The sequence below is a fragment of the Microcebus murinus genome, chromosome 12, assembly GCF_040939455.1.
Source record: "Microcebus murinus isolate Inina chromosome 12, M.murinus_Inina_mat1.0, whole genome shotgun sequence".
NCBI classification, from domain to species: domain Eukaryota; kingdom Metazoa; phylum Chordata; class Mammalia; order Primates; family Cheirogaleidae; genus Microcebus; species Microcebus murinus.
Genome location: NC_134115.1, coordinates 38,232,046 through 38,254,163, shown reverse-complemented (window position 1 = coordinate 38,254,163; position 22,118 = coordinate 38,232,046). Strand labels below are relative to the sequence as shown.

The 22,118-nt window shown below is 33.2% G+C and overlaps 1 protein-coding gene across 40 annotated transcripts in view; it reads left to right on the top strand.

The window, feature by feature from the left end:
* The window catches only part of PTPRD (protein tyrosine phosphatase receptor type D), a 2,082,753-nt gene that overhangs the window by 231,481 nt on the left and 1,829,154 nt on the right, over positions 1 to 22,118 (top strand). For 39 of the 40 annotated variants that reach the window (XM_076008727.1, XM_076008702.1, XM_076008711.1 and 36 more), the window contains exon 2: positions 13,120 to 13,174. The exons of the other annotated variant lie outside the window; for it this stretch is intronic. The gene's annotated coding sequence lies outside the window, so the exon portion shown is untranslated. The remainder of the gene's footprint in view (positions 1 to 13,119; positions 13,175 to 22,118) is intronic. 40 annotated transcript variants of the gene reach the window in all.

Below are 22,118 nucleotides of genomic sequence, written 5' to 3'. Positions count from 1 at the left end.
TAAAATATGTATGAATTTTAAAAGCATGTATTACTACAGAGCAATGAATGGCTCAATATACCAATATTTTAAAATGGCATATTGAGCATCTAGAACTAACCCATGTGAGAGAAATATTTGTTCAGGGACTCTTCTGGGCCTCTTTATGGTTAAGTCGTCAGGATGACCTTTGGCATGCCTGACGTGGAATAGTCAATTCCTGGGAGATAAATACTCTCCTAAAGGCACCATCTCTACCACTTTACTTTCTGTTGTTGATATTTCTGAAGTGCATTAATAGGCTTTTAGGAAACCACACTAGCCTCTGGCCAGGCAGATCTGAGCTTGGTTCATATAAACAAACAAAAAAAGCTAAAAAGGAATAAGGAAATTTTCTCTTTTCTTTAAAGCTGCCCCCAACCCTGAAAATAACAGATAGAAATCAAATGAAGTAATAATTTGGTTTATGAATATATCCAGTGAATAGGTATTAATGTTTATTATCTACATCCATATCATTTCCAGTGCACATCTCAAGATAGTCTGTAATACCACTTTAGATTTTAATTCAGTAAACTCAAACATTATATTTCTACTGACAATATTAACCTACATTTTAATATCACAAATTTGGATACTGGTTAAAGTGAGTACAGCATAGAATATTTCTTCCATATTATATACTTTCTATATTAAAAGTATTGAAATACAACAGTGTTTCCCAAAGTGTGGTCTACAGAACACCAGTCCTATAAGCTCTCAATTTTTAATAAAACATTCCATGGTTCAAAAATATAGCAGTTCTCATTAGCATATTATTGCGCCTGAGAAATCTGAGTACTTTGATGATTTCCTAAGTTTATTTGAGCAAAGAAAGCATTTTGGGTTCTGCTTGTCTGCTAACAAGTTTCTCAAGAAACTAAATTTCACAAAATGCCTTGGAAAATACCAAGATCCACATTTCTGCTTTATAAGTTTTATAATAATTCAAATGATATGATTAAAAATGCTGGAGTAAAAATGAAAATTCTGGAGAATCTTATTTTACCAGAAGAACTTAGCTATTTTGCCGAAATAGAATCTACCACAGTAGAAATATATAGTTATTCATAATCCTAAAATGCTTGTTTTCTGGATTATTTATTTAAGATAAATAGTATATTCATAAGCCTTGCATGAGAAAGCATATTTCTCTCTAGTGAATAAGATTTAGAAATTTACGTTAGCACGTTTCCATCAAGTGGCAATGGGATGCATGTTAAGATCAGAGGATGGCACCATGACCAAATTCAAAATTATAACATGCAGCACACACAGAAAACACACACAGCACACATCCCTTTTTTGTCTCCCCTCTCCTTTGGTAGAGCTATTTGATGCATCTCTCACTCCACTGTAAACAATAACTTGAAGACAGAGGTGACAAAAGGAAAGAGGGCATAATGTCATAATAGTGGTAGCCTCATGTTTCATCAATGTCCTCATATAATCCTTTCCAGAAATATGACAGACAAGGTATTTTAAAACGCTTTACAAATACAGACTGGGTACAAAACAATTGCTGAATAAAATACAGGAAATATTCTCGCTGACGGTCAAAGAACTTAAGGAAAATCTCTAGGGGCAAATCCTAAGAGGAAGTAGGAATCAAATGTGTCTGTCTTGTGCACATTTGTCAACCCTGGAAACAAAGAGGCTTCAGTCATAAAGGTTATGAAAAGGACAAGAGATAGGATCTGTGGAATTTGAGAGTTTTATCCTAAATAGTATAACTCTAGTGTGTATACTCATGCAAAAATGTACATCTATATATCTTTATTAAATTTATTTCAAGGAAATATGAGAATACAAACATTTTGGTTGCATTTTATATCTCTGCCTCTCCCTAGCGAGGGTTAGAGGTATGCCCTTCCCCTCCACAATGCTCACCACATCCCTCAGATGTGATGTGGGTCTAGCCCCCCAACGGGGGGGGGGGGTCACCAAGGATTCGGACACCCACCCAACCCCCAGTGCACACTACCGTCATTTGAGCACCATAGAGTTAATCAGTCAGTACCAATTTGATGGCGAGTACATGTGGAGCCCATTTTTCTGATCTTGTGTCACCTCACTTTGGAAAATGGGCTTAAGCTTAACCCAGGATAATATAAGTGGTGCTAGCTCACTGTCATTTCTTAGAATTGAGTAATATTCCATTGTAAACATATACCAAATTTTAATAATCCACTCATGAATTGATGGGCACCTGGATATATATGTTAGTATTTTAATAGTCAAAAATTAGAGAATTCTAGCCGGGCGCGGTGGCTCACGCCTGTAATCCTAGCTCTCTGGGAGGCTGAGGCGGGCGGATTGCTCAAGGTCAGGAGTTCAAAACCAGCCTGAGCAAGAGCGAGACCCCCGTCTCTACTATAAATAGAAAGAAACTAATTGGCCAACTGATATATATATAAAAAATTAGCCGGGCATGGTGGCGCATGCCTGTAGTCCCAGCTACTCGGGAGGCTGAGGCAGAAGGATCGCTCGAGCCCAGGAGTTTGAGGTTGCTGTGAGCTAGGCTGACGCCACGGCACTCACTCTAGCCTGGGCAACAAAGCGAGACTCTGTCTCAAAAAAAAATAAATAAATAAATAAAAAAATAAAAAAAAAAAAATTAGAGAATTCTAAATGACTATCAACTTAAATGCCTACCAATATTTTATATATACAGAAAGCGATATATATCAACAAATATTTATCATTAAATGAATTCCACACAGGTAATCATGCTGAGCAAATTGAAAATGTATTCATAACAAATGATACTAATACACTATTAAAACATGCTAAACCAGACGTCCTCAAACTATGGCCCGTGGGCCACATGCGGGTGTTTTTGCCCGTTTGTTGTTTTACTTCAAAATAAGATATGTGCAGTGTGCATAGGAATTTGTTCATAGTTTTTTTTAAACTATAGTCCAGCCCTCCAACGGTCTGAGCGACAGTGAGCTGGCCCCCTGTTTAAAAAGTTTGAGGACCCCTGTTAAACAATGCTATCTATTGTTTAGAAATATTTATAAAGGAAGAGCATGGGAATCGTAATTGCTAATTAAACAGCTAGTTACTTGAAGGAGTGAGAGAATACTATAGTTTGGAAGTATGATACAATGAGTTTCAATTTTATTGGTAAAGTTTTATTTTTAAGCTAGGTTGTGTACATGGCAGTTTATTTTTTATGTATGTCTTATGATTCAACAATTTAATAACAAGTAAATAAATTACCTAATTTATACCTTAGAAGTAAATTAGAAGATTCCCATACTTTATTTAGTTTAATAGTTCTTGGCTGTGTTTTGGTGCTACCATTTCAATGTAATATAGAAAATAATTTTCTCACTGATATTTTCTAACAAATAATTCAAATTTTTTTTTGGACATGAGTTTAAAGGTAATGACATGAGTTTAAATGATATTTTGGCATAGGCTTGTCACAAACTTTAAATTCATTTTAAAGAGATTGCTCTCGTTTAATAGACAGGTAAACCCAAGTCTTGATTTTTTAAGGAGAATAGGTTATTTTGACTCTCTGATTTTATATTTTTATTCTTTAAAAGACTCATGTATTAATGACCTTAGAATGCTTCCTCTGAAAGTTTCATGCATCCTCTGCTGCCCCTCCAAATCCTCTCTTCTCCCATGCAGAAGTTAGCAGGTGTGTGGAGAAATGTTGTTGTATTGTTGAGAATAGAAGACATTGGAATTAAAATAGTTCCTATTATAATGATCCAAACAAAGCATTCAATTAATATTGATGACTGAAGAGTGCTGTGAAGAAGAAGAGTAAACAAGCTCTGGGATAGTCAAATGCCTGGAAAAGGAAAAGCATTAGATTTTGTTCTTAGTGGCTCCCTCATTATGTAGGACCATTACTGCAAGTTTTTCACAGAGACCGTTCTTTTTGCAAACATTAGGACTATCTCAACGGCATTAATATGACCACAATTCCATCTCCAAAGTCCTGATTTTAAGGGAGAAATCATTTTAAATAAAAAGTTGTAATTTAGCTGAGCATGTTGGAGATGATTATTTTAAAGATGACAATTGTACTTTGGTTCAGGTAAACTAGCTGATAAATCATTTGAAAATTGGATTTTCTGGTAATTTGAAGGATCTTGTTAAAGGGAAATTACCATAAATACCTCGCCTCGCATACATACCCTGTGTGGCTTATGAATTTTATGAGGATTTCACTCAACTATAAACTATTGCATATAAGTTAATCTTTCTTTTATGATACAAAAGCCACCTAAAGATATTGTAGCATTTAAGGATCAGTATTATGAATATTATATAAGAAAAGCAGAGAAGTGAGAGTTAATACAGACTTCTCTAGATACAACCCTGCATAAAATAGATTATATTCTATTTTGTAAATTGTACTTAAGACACTTAGATAACATATTAGATTTAAATATTATAGTGACTAGATAGACTAATAGAAAGATGACAGTTTCATTATTGAATAATCAGATAGTAATATATTGTGAGAAAGGTTTATATCTAGCACCTCAAAATGCTTGAACAAGCAATACTTTCAATTACATATGCTCTCGGAATTATAAATATACCTACTCACACATATAGAGCTATTACTACTTGTAATTCATATTTCATTATTTAACCTTACATGTGAGACAATTGTCTGTTTTATATGCTGGACCTTAAACTACTCTGTCTACAGAGGTGATGTAAAATTTCTACTTGAATAGCAATAAATCATGTTAATTCAGCCCTAGTCAAACAAAACGAGGTAGAGAGGATGGAAGAGGAATAGGAATGAGAATGGTCAAAACAAATTATCTAGTAAAAGAATCTGCCCAGTTGAAGTGATGCACTAATATTGGGTCAAGTATTTCCAGCTATGAAACAAGAAGTCAAATCAGCAGTAGTGTTTATATAATTATAATAATCTATTGATAGTAAAACAGGATACATTAATTTCATGTATTTTTATTTTAGTACAGTGTTTTCTAATAAATTCAATTAATACAACTCAATTAGTTTCAAAAATGAAGTGAAAATCTGCTGCCTGCCAGAGGTTAATGAGGTAAAATGGTTTGTGTTAAAACTGCAGGCATAGTCCACAGATTGATGAACTAAGAACTCACCTTATTGAATTCTCTTTCCACCACATTCTGTTCTCAAAATGAAACTTAATGAAATGGGGTTTACCTATAAATGGCTCCATAATTAATTAGCTTATATAGCTAATAGGTCAAAAGTCAGTCTCTTTCTTATAAGGCACATTTTCTTAAAGAGGCTTGATGACCCATCTATGCATGACTTCATTTTCAATCCATCTACTTTCACAATCAGAGTGCCATCTGGAAAATGAATATCTATTATTTTCTATGTCTCTTTGCATTTTCCAGGGTCCCCAAATTTTCATTCCTCAAAAAGCTTAAGACATTGATGAAAAAAAAAGTTTAGATATATTATTTTCTTGTGCAAATGTGATACAAGATTTTAAGAATCCTCTATGTCACAATGAAGTTAGAAATCAAAATCTGAGAGATGCTGATCCCTGACTGCCCACTGTTATTTTTGTATAAATTACAGCTTTTGATCCCGGCATTTCCATAGTTAAAGGCTAAGGGTCCCAGCTATGATTAAATCCAACATGGCTATATAGCAGTCTCTAATCACTTCATGGCTCCAATAGAGCATCCTTTCTTAGTGTTGAATAAGAGGTTCTCTTTGAACAAATCCATTCCCCTCTCTATAGAGAAGGTTTGTGTCTGACTCTTCATCTCCATCAAAGTGTAATTGGGAACTAAAAGAAACAGATTGATTACTGTCAGCTGTATGATAGGCACTGCAAGGAGCCAGGAAAATACATGATTCATTGGTTTTAATCATGTTCAACACTTAGTCATCTCAGTATTCACATAAATGGAGGGCAGTGGTAATTTAGATAATCCACTATAGTAGATGATTCAAAATAATTTACAACTGAGTTTGCAATGCATATTTTTCTTCAACACACTTGTCACAATTGTTTAATGCTTTAATGTTTAATGCTTAATGCCTTATATTTTATAATTCTTTAACAGTTTACAATTATAAAGTGATTTTATCTATAATGATTTCTCCCTTTGGTGTCTGCCTAATAAACATCACTGGTATGTATTTCAGCTCAAATGTCACCTTCTTAGAACTGACTCTTGGCTCTTTTATTCAAGATTATCTATATCTTTTCTTTGCTATTATCATAGCTCTCTATACTTTCTTTTCAAACCAAGTGTCACCATATTATGAATCCAAGAATTATCATGCCTCTCAAGCTAGCCTGTGTATACCATGTGAGGCCAAACAGCTGTCTGCATTGTTCATAATTGTATCTCACCACACTCCGTACCTAGTGAGCCCATCCTAAGTGCACAATAACCATTAGTTTAATGAGTGAATGTAGGAATGAATGCGTGAATGAATTTAACCTAATTACTGTTTTGAGAGATTGGTCAGAAATCTTTATTATTTTTTTATTGTCAGTGTGATACAGTGTAGGCTAGTTTGGCAGATGGCCAATTTGGCCACTAACTAGCATCTTGACCTTGACAAATTTCTTATCTTTTGGCACCTCTGCTTCATCATCTGTAAAATAAAAATAATGATGGCACTTAAAAAAATTTACTTATTTCAGCATATTATGGGGGTACAAATGTTTAGGTTACATATATTGCCTTTGCCCCACCCAAGTCAGAGCTTCAAGCGTGTCCATCCCCCAGACGGTGCGCACCACACTCATTAGGTGGATATATCCCCATCCTCTCCTCCCCCACCACCTGCCCAACACCCGGTAAATCTTATTACTATATGTGCCCTTAAGTGTTTATCAGTTAATAATGATGGTATTTTTTATACTTTAATGAGGATTAGATTACACAATACATGTAAAGACCTTAGCACAGGGACAGAAACAAAATAAATGCTCATTTTTTTTATATTTTACAAAATAATGGTGTGTTATTATTAAGAGAATTGAGATATAGAAAGATCAAATTATCTGCCCCAAATTATACTACGTAAAATACATATATAAAACAAAAGCAATATTTTAAATAACAAAATTGGTTAGAATGCTTACGAGATAAATTGACTTGGTTCTGAATATTTCTTCTTAGTTCATTTGAGTGTATTTTGACTGTAAAAGGAAAATACTTGCTGATTATTTTTTGAAACATTTAAAAGACTTATCAGGCTTATAGTCTACATCTTCCCTGTGGTATAATCCAGCGCATTGGAGGGATAAACATGTACATCTATATAGGTCTATACTAATCTATAAAGCATTGCCTAATCCATATTGCCCTGTAGCATTTTCCAGTTTGTGAATGTATATTGCTCCACAAGCTAGTTTTACACATCCAACTGCCTTAGCAGGCATCAGTAATGTTTCTCTTTTTATTATTTAAAGGTTAAAGGATCTGAATGCTGAGTTGTTTTCCAGAAAATTCCTGAAACTTTTACATCCTTAGCAGGGTAAATTTCCGGTGGCATCCAAATCACATCTTCTGCCTTTTTTCAAGTTCATATCATATTAAAAATACACAGATTTGTCCTTTTTGTTTGAAACAATCCCATTAAGTAGTATTCCCTCAAGTAGCAAATCATTGTTCTTTATTAACTATATTAAAAAGATATTAAACATGGACAAAGGGTTTGAATAGACATAGCTCCAAAGAAGATATGCAAATAGCCAATAAGCAAATAAAATGATGTTCACATCATGAATCATTAGAGAAATGCAAATCAAAACCAAAATAGCATACCACTCAGACCCACTAAGGTGGTTATAATGAAAAACATACAAGCAATAACAAGTGTTTATGAAGCATAGAAAAATTAGAATTCTCATAGATTGCTCATAGAAACATAACTGGTGCATTCACTTTGGCAAACATATCAGTAGTTCTAAATGTTAATTAAACATAGAGTTAACATATGACCCAGCAATTTTACTCCTAGGTATATAAAATTTAAAAAGAGCCTATGCCCACAAAACTTGTATACAAATGTTCATAGCAAGGTTGCATTTTTTTTTCCTGGGGTCTATAATAAAAAATTCATTCCCTTGTCTTTTCCAGTTTCTAGAGGTTGTCCACTTTCCATAGCTCATGTTTCCTTTCCAACTTCAAAGCCATCAATGGCAATGGCAAGTGGAGTCTTTCTCAGATCATATCACTCTGATTCTTACTCTCCCACTTCTCTCTCTCTCACTTAGAAGACCCCAGTGATTACATTGGCCCTGCTTGAGCAATCCAACATAATCACCGCTATCTCAAGGTTAGCTGATTAGCACTCTTAATTCCATCTGCAACTTTAATTTCCTTTTGCCATGTAACATAACATAGTCACAGGTTCTGGGAAATAGTATGTGGACATCTTTGGGGGACAATTATTCTGCCTAGCACTGATAACTGTTGTTCTTTTATTTATTTTTATTGTTTCTAAATGATTATTTTAAAATTAAGACGTTATGAAATGAAAATGACCCTTTATAGTTTTTCATGCATTCAAATAGTCTAAATTTATTTTTAAATTAATGAGCCATTCAAGTGACACTCTAAAAATATTGAGGGTCATAGAAACAAATCCACAATGCATCAAAAAAAGAGATTTATACATGCATTTGTGTATTTGTGCTTGAATGTATTTTCTAATTAGTAATGTATTTATTCAGATATAACTTATGGAAACATAAACCACAATGTTAAATGGAATAATTTATCTCTAGGGACTGGAATTAGAGCTAGTAGTTATGTGTGGATGTGTACGTGTTTTTGTGCATATATCTAAGTTACAGTCATTGAATTTTACTCTGATTGTTAGAAAAAATTTAAAAGAGTTTAAAAATGAAGGAATAATATACTAAATGCTCTATGCAAATGGAAGATGTAAGGTTTTTTTTTTCATTTTTCAATTACATATACAAAAAGGTGCATTACATTACATATACAAAAGGTACATGTACATTACATATACAAAAAGGTGCATAATACAGAGATGGTAAGTTTTATCTTGCATGATATATTGGACCAAGACATATATTAAAAAGGATTCAGAGGCCACATCCTTGCTCAGCAGGAAGGAATTTTGATTGAGTGGCGATGTGTACCATGTAAGGAGAAATGTTTTAGCACTTGCAGTATAGGCTTGTCATCCCTGTTTTAAGTCATTATGGTTGCTTTTTGTACATCCAAACACTATTTTATAACATTTCTTTTACCTAAAAATTAAATGGCACTCTTAAAAATGTAGATAACATATCATCATCTTAAGAACATGGATCATTGTCATATGTGAACAAAGATTTTAGAATTTATAGTTAGAAGCTCAAGCTATTCTTAATATTGCCTCATAAAAAAGCAACCCAAGAGAGAAAAATAAAAAATTACTTGCAGAGAGACAAAATGTATTCTTAGAATCAGGGCTGGTTCTGAAGTAGCCTCATTGAAAAGCAGTGGCAGACAATGGAGTTTTATAGGGGTGAACAAGAAAGAGAAGTGAAAGACAACTGGATGTGGTGGCGGGTGGTGGGGGGAGGTCTGTAGCTTATGAGAGTGAAAATGGAGTGGGCTGGTAGGGTGGATGTGTCTTATAATGAGGAGAAAAAAGAGAATTAGTTTTCTACCATGGTCTAGGATTGGACCACCTGGAAGATATACGTATTCAAATATTTGCTTTATCATAGTGACATGATAGTTATTTAGCACACAAAACTAAAACTCTTTATTGCAAGATTTCATACAAATTGAGAATCAGACAGATAGACAGATCCAAGAACAGTCAGAGCCATGACAGTTGCTGTGAGGCCTATGCCAGATCACACCTTGTGTGGAATCACTGTGGCATTACATTACCTCTTGCTTTCGGACCCACACCTGTGCCTCCTCTTTGACCTACTGTCTTTGGTGAAGGTAGCACAAGTACTGGAAAGCAAGATGCCCTTCCCTATTACCAGATCAGTTTACAGCCATGGGAAATAGATGTTCTAATCTCAGGAAACAGAATTCATTATAGGATGGGGAAAGATAATGGCTGATCATGGATTTTTAAAAATCTACCTATGCAGACATACTTTATTTTTCTGGAGTTCTAGTATCACTTTTGATTTAGAATAAAACCATACATAATCTTACAAAACTACAGGATATCCATAATGTATTCCATATTACCATTAAATCACTGCAGCACACATATTTGTGCCTTTTTTCAACCTTTATTTTGTTCTCATATTTTATGTATCGATTTTTAATACTTAAACATTCTGGAACAGTTAGTTGATTGAAAGATTGTTTCATTAAAGTGATAAAGCATGAATTGAGTTCTCACAATAAACCTGGTATTGCATTAATTTCTGGGCATTTTTAAAGGAAAGTATGACTTATATTGTTCTTTGAAGGAGCAAAAGATCTTAGACAACATTGACTAAGAGCTAGAGTATGGATTTTGCTTCTAATTCATCTTTTCATGAGCTTCCACAAATTTTTACATTGAAATATTTATTTCAGCATTTTGAGCTCGAGATCCTATTTTCTTCTTTTAAATACTATTGGTTGTACTGTTTTTAATGGCATTTTGGTATAACTGCTTAAATTTCATATGTTTATATTAACATATATAAAGATATCAAAAGATGACTATAAAGTTATAAAAATATATTTCCACATGTAGAATAAAGGTATATGAAATATGTTATGATCATTTATAATTTATGATAATTATGATCATTTTAAATTTGATAATATTGAATTTACTTAAATATTTATTGAAAACTTGCTATTAATCATATCCAATGGCAGGTGATTGGAATTCATCAGTATACAAAGAAGATGAATCTTTTTCCTTTAGAGGAAATCATCATTTGCCTTTAGAGTTTCCTTTCTAGGAGAGGGGAGAAGGGACATAAAGCTCGGAAACTTAAAATTACTTTTTTATGATATAGTACTTTTTTATAATATAGTAAGTATGATGGGAGATTCATAGGGTACTATAATAGCATTTAAAATAAATACCATAAATATGACACAAAAAAGAAGGCATAGCATAAGGGAATTTTTTATTTGATTATTATTTTTGTTACTTTTTTTTTTTTTAAAGTGTCAGTTATATTAATAAGAGGTATGAAGGTAGGGAATTTAAATGGGAAAGATACTTTATTTTTAAACAGTTATGTCCCTTTTTAGGAATTGCACTTTTTTTCATTTGTTTGATTCAACAAGAATTTATTTTATATCTAGCAGGAAATATATTAGTAATAAATATATAGTGGAGGAAGACACACAAACATTTTATCTCTTAGTGGAATTTAGAGTCCGAGGGATTGCTTAAATGATTTTAGTCCATGAATGTTTGATATTCACTAGATAATTATGTAGGCATATGTTGGAATTTATTACATGTAAACCATCACATTGAATAGAAGGTGCCAAAAATTAAGAATAAACAAATACATTTACTCTTTAGCTAAGTACATTTCTTTCTTTGTGGACAATTGGCCCTTTTTTCAGATTATTCAAATAATCTATCCTGTTATGTTTTTTAGCTTATAAATTAATTGCTTTTGTGTATTTATCTATTGCTGCAAAAATTCGGTAAAAGGATCTTTTTCACTGTGTAGATGCCTTTGTCATTTCTGAATTAATTCATATTTTATCTTAAATATATGAAATATAAAAGGCTGGAAGCATACTGAAATTTTTAGAGCTGTTAGAATGGTTATTTACTAGCATTTTAAATTTCTTCTACATTCTACTTGATCAAAAATGATGATTATAATCTTGAATAAGCAAAGTAAACAAGCAAAGAAGATTCGTTACCTGTAAGTGACACAGGACAATGTCAAGGTCACATTCATGATGTGGAAAGGAGTCAATATGATCTGATGGTCTCCCAATGAAATGCATGTGAAGTCTATACTAATTAGCTTATAAATCAGACTGATACTCAAGTTTATTTGGGCCAAAAAGACTACCTACTGTCAGGCAATCAAGCTCTACTCCTTTAATTGCAATTTATTCCAACAACCACAATTTATTGATCCTAGCATACACTTAAGCCACAGCAGTATCATTATTTGACTTTATTTTAACAGCTTCAAAAGGTTAGAAAGTTAGAAACCACTGTGAAAGAGAGCATTAAAAAGTTGAGTTGTGAACACTGCTTCACACTCTATGCTGAGCAATGTTAACTGTATATGGAATTATATGAAAGGAAAGGAAAGAAAGAATTGATATTACTTAGGTATTCAATATGAGCTAGTGCTTTCTTATACCAAATATTATTTAATAATTACAAAACACACAAAAGCAAAGAGGATCAATATTAATTGTTTGCATTCTACAGATAAGCAGCAGCTCAGAGGGGTTATGTAAATTTCTCAGAACTATAGTGTTAAAATGTTAAAACCATCTGACTCCAAAGCACATCTTTAATTTCTTGCATGATTTCTTGCAGAAGTTTTGCACACTGACCATTTTGCAATATTGTGGCCATCTTGAAACACACTTAGTGATATTGAAAGCATGACGACATAGTTCATTCACACGAGTTTTGTACCCAATATAGTCTTTAAAACACAAAACATCAATATCTAGTCGCTCTCATTTGTTCAATGTATTATCTTTTATAAGCAAAGATTTTTTGTTTGTTTGTTTAGTCAAGCATTAGAGTTGTAGAATTTCACTTTGTAATTATCAGCTAATTAGACAACGTACTCGGCATGCCTGGTAAGGTAACTCTGGTAGCTTCAAAGAATGTTTTTCTTTACAAAATGTTTATTGAGCATAAAGAGTTTCTTAGAGTTTGGCATTTCTTATACACACTTTCTAAGTAGGCCTGAGTAACTGATTAACTATCACAATTCTTCATAAATCCTCTCTTAACCCTTGACTAGATGTAAGCCAAATTTAGTCTGGCTTGAGGGAAGACACCAAAAGGTGGAAGTCATAGGCTTCCTTTTTGTACCAATAAGAGCAGCTCTGCTGTTAATGTTTTCATTTCTTGCACTTTCATGAAATTTTATTCATAGAATAAATAAATAAATATTTTTAAAAATTAAATCATGGAACTAGTCCAATGTCCTCATTTTTGCAGGTGAAGAAATGAAGAGACAAAGAAGTAAAGGACCTGTCTCAAAGTCACACTACTAGTAAGTAATATTTGGAGATCTAGAAAAAGATCCTCAGACTGATCTGGGTTCTATCCATTGAATAATGATTTCTCATTTTAGACATAATGTTGGAAACATAAAACTCTGTTTCCATTCCTATTTAAACCACATATGGTTGGTGGTCCTAAATTGTGTGCCACCTAGGTTTAAGCTGTATACTTTAAAGAATTCTCACAAAGTGAGTTATAGGATATCCTTTTGAAGAAGAGACAATGTAGCTCATGAGATGCTATAGCCAAAGAAAAAAGTTGGCATCCATTTGAATACTTTTGATGTCCTAGGATCTTAATGTGAATCATCTCATTCAATCCTCACAAAAATATTGTAAGTGAAATGGTTTTATCCCTATTTTAGAAATAAGCTAAGGCTTTAAGATGGTTGATGGTTTGTCTAATAATGCAGAACTATTTAATGTCAGAGCTAGGTTTCAATTCTCAATCTTTCTGACTTTAAGATACCTTTGGTACTATACATTTCTGTATTTAAATTTACAAATAAAAAAGCAGGGATCAATACAAATAGTATATAATCCCATCCTGGTGTGATATAGCCAATTGTGTTGATATAGTGCATAGTTCAAGGTGCTAAGAAAAAACTAAGTAGTGAAAGATCAACTTGGGTTGACACTGTATATTCATTAATGATTGATATGCTCTTACTATTGACTCTCAATTAACAATTCTTTGAAAGCTTGTTACTATGAAGACATTAGATATAATGATATCTGTAACGGAGGGAAAACAATATTGACAACATATACATAACCATTACATCTGTAGAGATTGACAACTTGTCAAGATAGAATAAAATAAGCATTTAGAAGAGACAGGTTTTACTTTAGCTTTTGGAATATAAAAAAAGTTGAAAAAAGTATTGACATTTTGAGCTGGATGAAATATATATATGTGTATGTGGATATATATATATAAATCATATATATATATAAATCATTTTCTTTTCATAAGAAAGTGTGAAAAGAAGCATGGAAGTGGAAATGAGTAGGGATATTTTATCAGTAGAGAGTGTTCTAAATTACAGAATATGATTAGGAAGGGTAAAGTATTATTTCAAAGGTTGGACTGAGATTCATCAATGGAAGTCTTTGAAGCTTGATTTAAAAAATTGTATTTCAATTGATAAGCAATAAAGAGTATTAATGTTTTGTTATTATTGTTTGTTGTTCTAATCTGTACAGTGCTGTAATCAGAGCTGTGGCTTGGAAACAGTGTGATAGCCATGTGATGGATAGACTGAATGAGAGGAAATCAGAAGTGAAGAAACTCAGTGTAGTGTGGGGTAAAAAAATGAGACCAAGGATCCCTGTTAATCTGTTAAAGATAATGGGACATCTCTTCAGGTTTCTATAGTAACTTTGAAGAGGATCTAATATCTACTTTCATACCAGTTGTCCTTTTCTTTATGAATGTTTGTTGAATGAATAAGTAAATTCCCTTTCTATCATATCTATCCACCTTGAAAATCCCTGTAACATAAGGGAAAGAATAGACATCATAATAGTTGTTTATTATCCTGGAATCTTATTTCTTCCAAGATGAGAAGTCTTTCTGAGTAAAAACTTTTGTCTTGTGCTTTGAAGATTTCTTTTTATCTAAAATTTGCATTGCAGATAAAGGGAAGGAAAAGTAAAAGATGCTTACTTTTCTACTGAAGAGAAAACAAATAGGAAGAAGCTGTTATCCTAAAGTATAACAAAGGAACAATCACAATGAAAAAGCCTTTTTGTAAATTAAGAATTGTTTAGCTTCTAAAAGGTCAACTGTTCGGTTTAGTTATCACACCCAGAGGGAAGAGCCCTGAAAGTTTTCTGCCCTAATGTTAGATAACCAATACTGGGCAACTTCTGCCCCTAATGAAGATCCTTCCTAAATCCTCAGCACTCTCCTTGTTTTCCAACCCTTCTCCCAGAACTTATGTTCATCCCTTAACAAAGCTGAACAATATCACTTCAATATTCTGTTGCCTCCTACCTATGTCTTGCAAGTAATGGCAACTACACCATGAACAATTTACTTTGTTCTTGCTTGGTTAAATACATAACCCAGAATCATTATTCAGTGGTTTTTTTTTTTTTTTTTTTTGTGTGTGTGTATTATATTTATGACCCAGACCCCCTTTAGGGATGTACTCTATTTAATTCATATTCGTTTACTCTATAAGCTATATATCTGCTAAACTTATCCATACTGTATTGAATCTCTGCTCTTCCTTCTTAGAGAAAAATGTATATATATTTTTTCTCCTGCTCCAAGCATGGGCTGTGTCTCTTAAAAGCAATACCTTTGCCATTAGAGTTCTTTTTGCTAAACCAATACATATTAACGATTCTGAGCTTCTAAGAAGACAGAACTTTGATGTAGGGGCTATTCAAGTAAATTCTATATATAAGATTTGACATTTCATTTGGCAAGTTATTCATAATGAAAAGATGAGTTACAGTTTGGGGTGGGAAAAGAAGATAACACTACACCTTTATCTATAGATATAATAGAAGTCAAAATAGGCCAACCTTGTGAGGGTTTGGCAAGAGCACTGAATACCCATAGTATGTGACTGGCGCACAAAAAGTTATTTGTTGAACTGTGTTATAGGCCTGTAATTCACAGTTCTTTTGTCTGCTTCATTTGTCTGTGTCAAAGTAATATCAGATAAAGGTTACATTGAATGAATAAAAATCTAGCATTAAATTTCAGGCAACTGTCTCAAGAATCAGTCCTCTATTTGCTTGAATGTCACTCATTAGCCAAAAAGGCGAGCTTGTGCAGGGACTGATCTATAGCTCTTACTCTGCATGACTCTCGATAGCCAGTTGTGCTGAGAACTGGTGATGAACATGACGTTCTCTGCATTGCTTCCTGCCATAACTTTGATGCCGCTAGCAAGACCCAGTGGCATTCTATTTATAGTTTTCTTTTTATGCATTCCGGATTGATCTTTGGGCTCAGAATGAGGCTAAAATGATGAAATGAACTTACCTCATAACTTTTTAATATATGACATGGAGAAATGTGTGAAATATTTGCTTTTTTTCCTTAACGAGATAAATTAATATATTTTCTAGTACCATGAAGGTTTGTTTTTTTTATTGATGCATAACATTTGTGCATATTTTGGGGGTACATGTGATATTTTGTTACAGGCATAAACTGTGTAATGATCAAGTCCAGGTGTTTGGGGTATCCATCACTTTGAGTATTTGTCACTTCTATGTGTTTGGGGACATTTCAAATCCTCCCTTCTAACTATTTTGAAATATACAATGCATTGTTCTTAACTGTAGTCACCTTTCTTTGCTAATGAACGTCAATTATAACTTATTTTTTCTATCCAACTGTATTTTATGCCCATTAACTGACCTCTCTTTTTCCTTCCCCTGCACCCCCACCCACCCATCCTTCTCAGCCACTAGTATCTATCATTCTACTCTCAACTTCCATGAGATCAACTTTTTTAGCACCCCATATAAGCGAGAACATGTGATTGATTTTTTTCTGTGCCTGGCTTATTTTACTTAAAAACATAATGACCTCCAGTTCCATCCATGTTGCTACAAATGACATGCTTCCATTCTTTTATACGATCTAATAGTATTTTATTGTGTATATTTACCACATTTTCTTTATCCATTCATCCACTGATAAGACACTTAGGTTGATTTTGTATCTTTGCTATTGTGAACAGTCCTACAATAAACATGGTGGTACAAGTATCCCTTGGATATACTGATTTCTTTTTCTTTGGATAACCAAAACACCAAGTAGTGGGATGCTGGACCATAGGGCAATTTAGTTTGTTTATTATTTATTTATTCTCCATACTTTTTTCCATGGTGGCTATACAAATTTATATTTCCAACAACAGTTATTTTTTGTCTTTTTGATAATAGCCATTCTAACAGATATCTTACTGTGGTTTTGATTTGCATAACCCTGATAATAAGTGATGTTGAGCATTTTTTATACAACTGTTGGCTATTTGTTTGTCTTCTTTTGAGATGTGTCTATTTATGTCCTTTGCCCACTCTTTAATGGTATTATTTGTGGGTTTTTTTTAACTGTTGAGTTGTTTGTATATTCTGGATATTATTGTAAATATTTTCTCCCATTTAACAGGTTGTCTCTTTACTATGTTGGTCATTTTAACTACGTTAATTCTTCAAATCCAGGAGCATGATCTTCTATTTGTTTGCGTTCTCTTCAGTTTCCTTCATCAATATTTTGTAGTTTTCTTTGTAGATGTATTTTACCTCCTTGATTAAATTTATACCTAGACATTTTTTTGTAGTTATCATAAATGGATTACCATGAATGTTTTCCTAGCTAGTTCATTAGTGATGTATAAAAATGCTACTGAGTTTTTATATGTTGATTTTAATCCTACAATGTTACTAAATTCATTTATCAGAACTAAGAGATTTTTGGTATAATCTTTAGATTTTTCTGGATATAATATGTCATCAGCAAAGAGGGAACAATTTGATTTCCTATTTTCCAACTTAGATGACTTTTGTCTTATTGCTCTGGCTAGGACTTCCAATGCTCTGTTGAATAGGAGTGTTGAAAATAGGCATCCTTGTGGTATTTCAGTTCTTCGAGGAAAAGTTTTCACCTTTTCCACATTCAGTGTGGTGTTAGCTATGGGTTTTCATATATGGTCTTTATTATGTTGAGATATGTTCCTTCTATGCCTCATTTGTTGAGGGTTTTTATCACAAAGGTATGTTGAATTTTGCCAAATTCTTGCAACTGTTGAGATTATCATATGGTTTTTATCCTTCAGTCCATTGATGTGATACATTATGTTTATTGACTTGAGTATGTTGAACCATCCTTGCATCCCTATGATAAATCCCACGTGATTATGAAAATGTGATTGCTGAAAACATATTGTAACATAAAAGATATCAACATAATATGGGAGGCAGTTTGGCATAGAGATCAAGAGCATGGATTCTGGAAAATCATAATATGTATAAAAACACGTGTTCCACTATTTTCTATGTATGTGACCTTGAAGAAGTTTACAAATATTTTTGTGCCTCAATTTCTGCTCCTGTATAAAATATCTATGTCATAAGTTGATCTAAGTGTTAATAAGTTAATGCACGTAACATTTCTGACACATACGCACACACAGCTTTTGTTTTGAGTATTGCTAAAATGTTTTCTGACTTAAACATTATTTTCATTACATCTAAAACTTTGGTTTCATGAGCTTCCCACACTGCAGTGGAATAAAATAATGCAAGAATGAAAATATGAAATATTATTTAATATTTAAGTTTGTAAGAGCACAACTTCTGTATGTTAAAATGTTATTAATTTGCTTAGGACATATTCATTTATACTCTCCCTGATGTTCTCCACATAAATTCCTATTTAAATTTGCAATAGGGACACAAATATCCTTTGGAACTATATTTAAATCTGCTTAGAATGTGACTTTAGGAAGAGTAAAGTATACTATGTTGAATAGTACATCTATATCTGTATATGCACCTATATCTCTATATCTAGATTGATTTTTGTTCCCTTTCTCCTCTATTTACTAATCTCCTTCCATTCAAACTCTCGTATTCAATCTAGGTATTTTTGGCTTAATATTAGTTAGAATTCTACAATATCTAGTTAACATCACAAATGCTCATCTTAGTACAGACACAAAACAATGAATGATGCTCACTAGCCTTATGCACTTATTTGTTCTTAACTGAATTATTTCCATGGAGTTTTTATATGAACTTTTAAGAACGTTTGTCAGGAGGCCCAGCACGGTGGCTCATGCCTGTAATCCTAGCACTCTGGGAGACCAAGTTAGGTGGATCCTTTGAGCTCAGGAATTCTAGACCAGCCTGAGCAAGAGCAAGACCCTATCTGTGCTAAAAACAGAAAATATTAGCCAGACATGGTGGCACTTGCCTGTAGTCCCAGCTACTTGGGAGGCTGAGACAGAAGGATCCCTTGAACCTAGGAGTTTCAGGTTGCTGTAAGCTAGGCTGACACGGTGGCACTCTAGCCAGGGCAACAGAATGGGACTCTGTCTCAAAAAAAAGAAAGTTTGTCAGAGGATTTACAAAATACTAAGCTCTGATAATTTTAAATGAGACTATGAAGCAGGAACTTTTCTGAGGCACATGAAGTAAGCCATTGGATAGAGATGAAATATCGAAACAAAAGCTTTTGTGTCCATAGCTTAAAGAAGTTCCAGGTTTTGGCAGAAATGGGAGAAGTAATACTAGATGAAACTTGAAAAAAGAGTAAGTTTGGAAACACTGTCTTCACAGGCAAAAAGGTTACCTTTTTTTTTTTTTTTTTTTTGAGAGCAGTTTCAGGTTCAGAGCAAAATTATGATGAAGGTACAAAGATTTCCCATATACTCCCTGCATCCCCACCCCAAAAAATTATCAACATCCTCCACCAGAATGGTACATTGGTCACATTTTCTGAACCTACATTGACACATAATTATCACCCGAATTCCGTAGTTTACATTAGGAGTTCACTCTTGGTATTCATTATTGGTGTTCCTTCTTTGGGTTTAGACAAATGTATCATGGCATGCATGCATCCACGGCTTTAGTACTGTGCAGAGCATTTTCACTGTACTAAAAATCCCCTGCGCTCTGCCTATTCATCCCCTTCAACCCCTGGCAACTATTAGTCTTTTTACTGTCTCCATAGTTTTGCCTTTTCCAGAATGTCATATAGTTAGACTCATATATTATTTAGCGTTTTGAGATTGGCTTCTATCACTTGATAATTTGCATTTAATATCCCTGCATGTCTTTCATGGCTTGATAACTCATTTCATTTTAGTGTTGAATAATATTCCATGATCTAGATATACTACAGTGTATTTATCCACTGACAAAATACATCTTTGTTGCTTCCAAGTTTTGGCAATATATAAAACTGCCATCAACATCCATGTGAAGTTTCCTGTGTAGACATAAGTCTTCCATTCCTTTGAGTAAATGCCAAGAACTACAATTGCTGGATTGTAAGGCAAGAGTATGTATAGTTTTGTTAGGAAGTGACAAACTCTCTTACAATGTGGACTTACATTTGCATTCCCACCAGCAATGAAAGAAAGTATCTTTTGCTCCTCCAGACTATCTTTTCTCAATTTTTTTGCCTTTTCTCCATTGTGAAAGATCAGTTGACTCTGCTTGTGCTTTTGTGGGTCTATTTCTGTGCTCTCTGTTCTGTTCCATTGATCCATTTGTCTTTACTTTCTCCAGTACCACAAAGTCTTGAGTACTGTGGCTTTATAGTAATTCTCAAAGCCAGGCAGTGTCAGTCTTGAACTTTATTCTTCTTCTACATGGGATTAGCTATTATGAGTCTTCTGCTTCTCCTTATAAACTTTACAATCAATTTGTTGATATCTACAAGATAACTGCCTGGAATACTGCATTGAATCAATAAATCAATTTGGGAAGAACTGATATCTTGACAATGTTGAGTCTTGTTATTCATGAACATATAATATTTCTCCAATTATTTAGGTTTTTTAATTTCTTTCATCAGTTTCATAGTTTTTATAATATATAGATCTTATAATTTTTTTAGATTTATATGTAAGTATTTAATTTTGTTGGGCATGAATGTAAATGTTATTATATGTTTAATTTCAAATTTCACTTGTTCATTACTGGTATATAGGGCAGGAGTTGACTTTTGTTCATTAACCTTGTCTCTTGAAACCTTACTATAATGATTTATTCCAGCAGGTTTTTTGTTTATTCTTTTGGACTTTTTACATGGATGATCTTATCATCTGTGAGCAAATACGTTATATTCTCCCTTCTCAATCAGTTTAAATTTATTTCCTTTTCTTATTTTTCTGTATTTTCTAGGATATTCAGGATGATGTTGAAAAGGGATGATGAGGTGGAACACTGTTATTTTATTCCTGGTTTTAGTAGGAAAGCTTCAAGTTTCTCATCATTAAGTATGATGATAACAGTATCTTTTTGTGGATATTCTTTATGAAGTTGAGCCAGTTCCCCTCTAATCCTGGTTTAGTGAGAATGTTTATCATGAACAGAAATTGGATTTTATCAAATGCTTTTTCTTGCAACTATTGATATGATCATGTGTTTTTATTCTTTAGTCCATTCTTGTGATGGAACAAGGATTACCTTTAAAATTTGATTTAACATACAAGTATACTGGCCTAGCATCTTATAACCTCTTTTTAGAATCTTCTTTGTTAACTAGATTGAAGAACTATTTTCAGACCTTCCCCAATTTTTAGTTTACACTTACTTTGTATATACTACTTAGATTTAGCCTCTGGGCATAAATATCACAGTATTTAGCATACTAACCATATGTTTTTTCATTATGTAAATTACCTGTTTGGACATCTGATATCTCATTGTGTATATTAATAATAAAAATGAGGAAGACTTGGGTCAACTTTAATGTGATTTTTGTAACATTTGGCAAGATGAGAGAAATTTTCTTAGAAAGCAGCAAATATAAGTGTCATTGCATTTAATACAATGACAAATGTTGTATTGTGGTTCTCAAATGTTGAGAAGGTGGTTCAGTCAAGCACACAGATCTGGAAGCTAATTCCTAAGCAGTCCCAGAGACCTGGATAGAATAAACCTAAACTGTGCAGGAGAAGGTATCAGACTTTCGTATCAGAGCTGCACTTCTTGCTATGATTGATTTGGAATAGCAAACCACTTCAGAGTAACCATGCCATAACATTATATAATGTACAATTCCTATGACAGGTGAAGTTCCACTGACCTAAGGCCAAGCTGATTCCTAAGATAAATAATTTTTGTTATGTCTTTGCAAGGATGTAGTACAACCTTTATACATATCCTAGTGTATGCCATGAAGATAGCAGACCTTAATTAGGTGGGCTGATTTTAAAATCCCTCCCT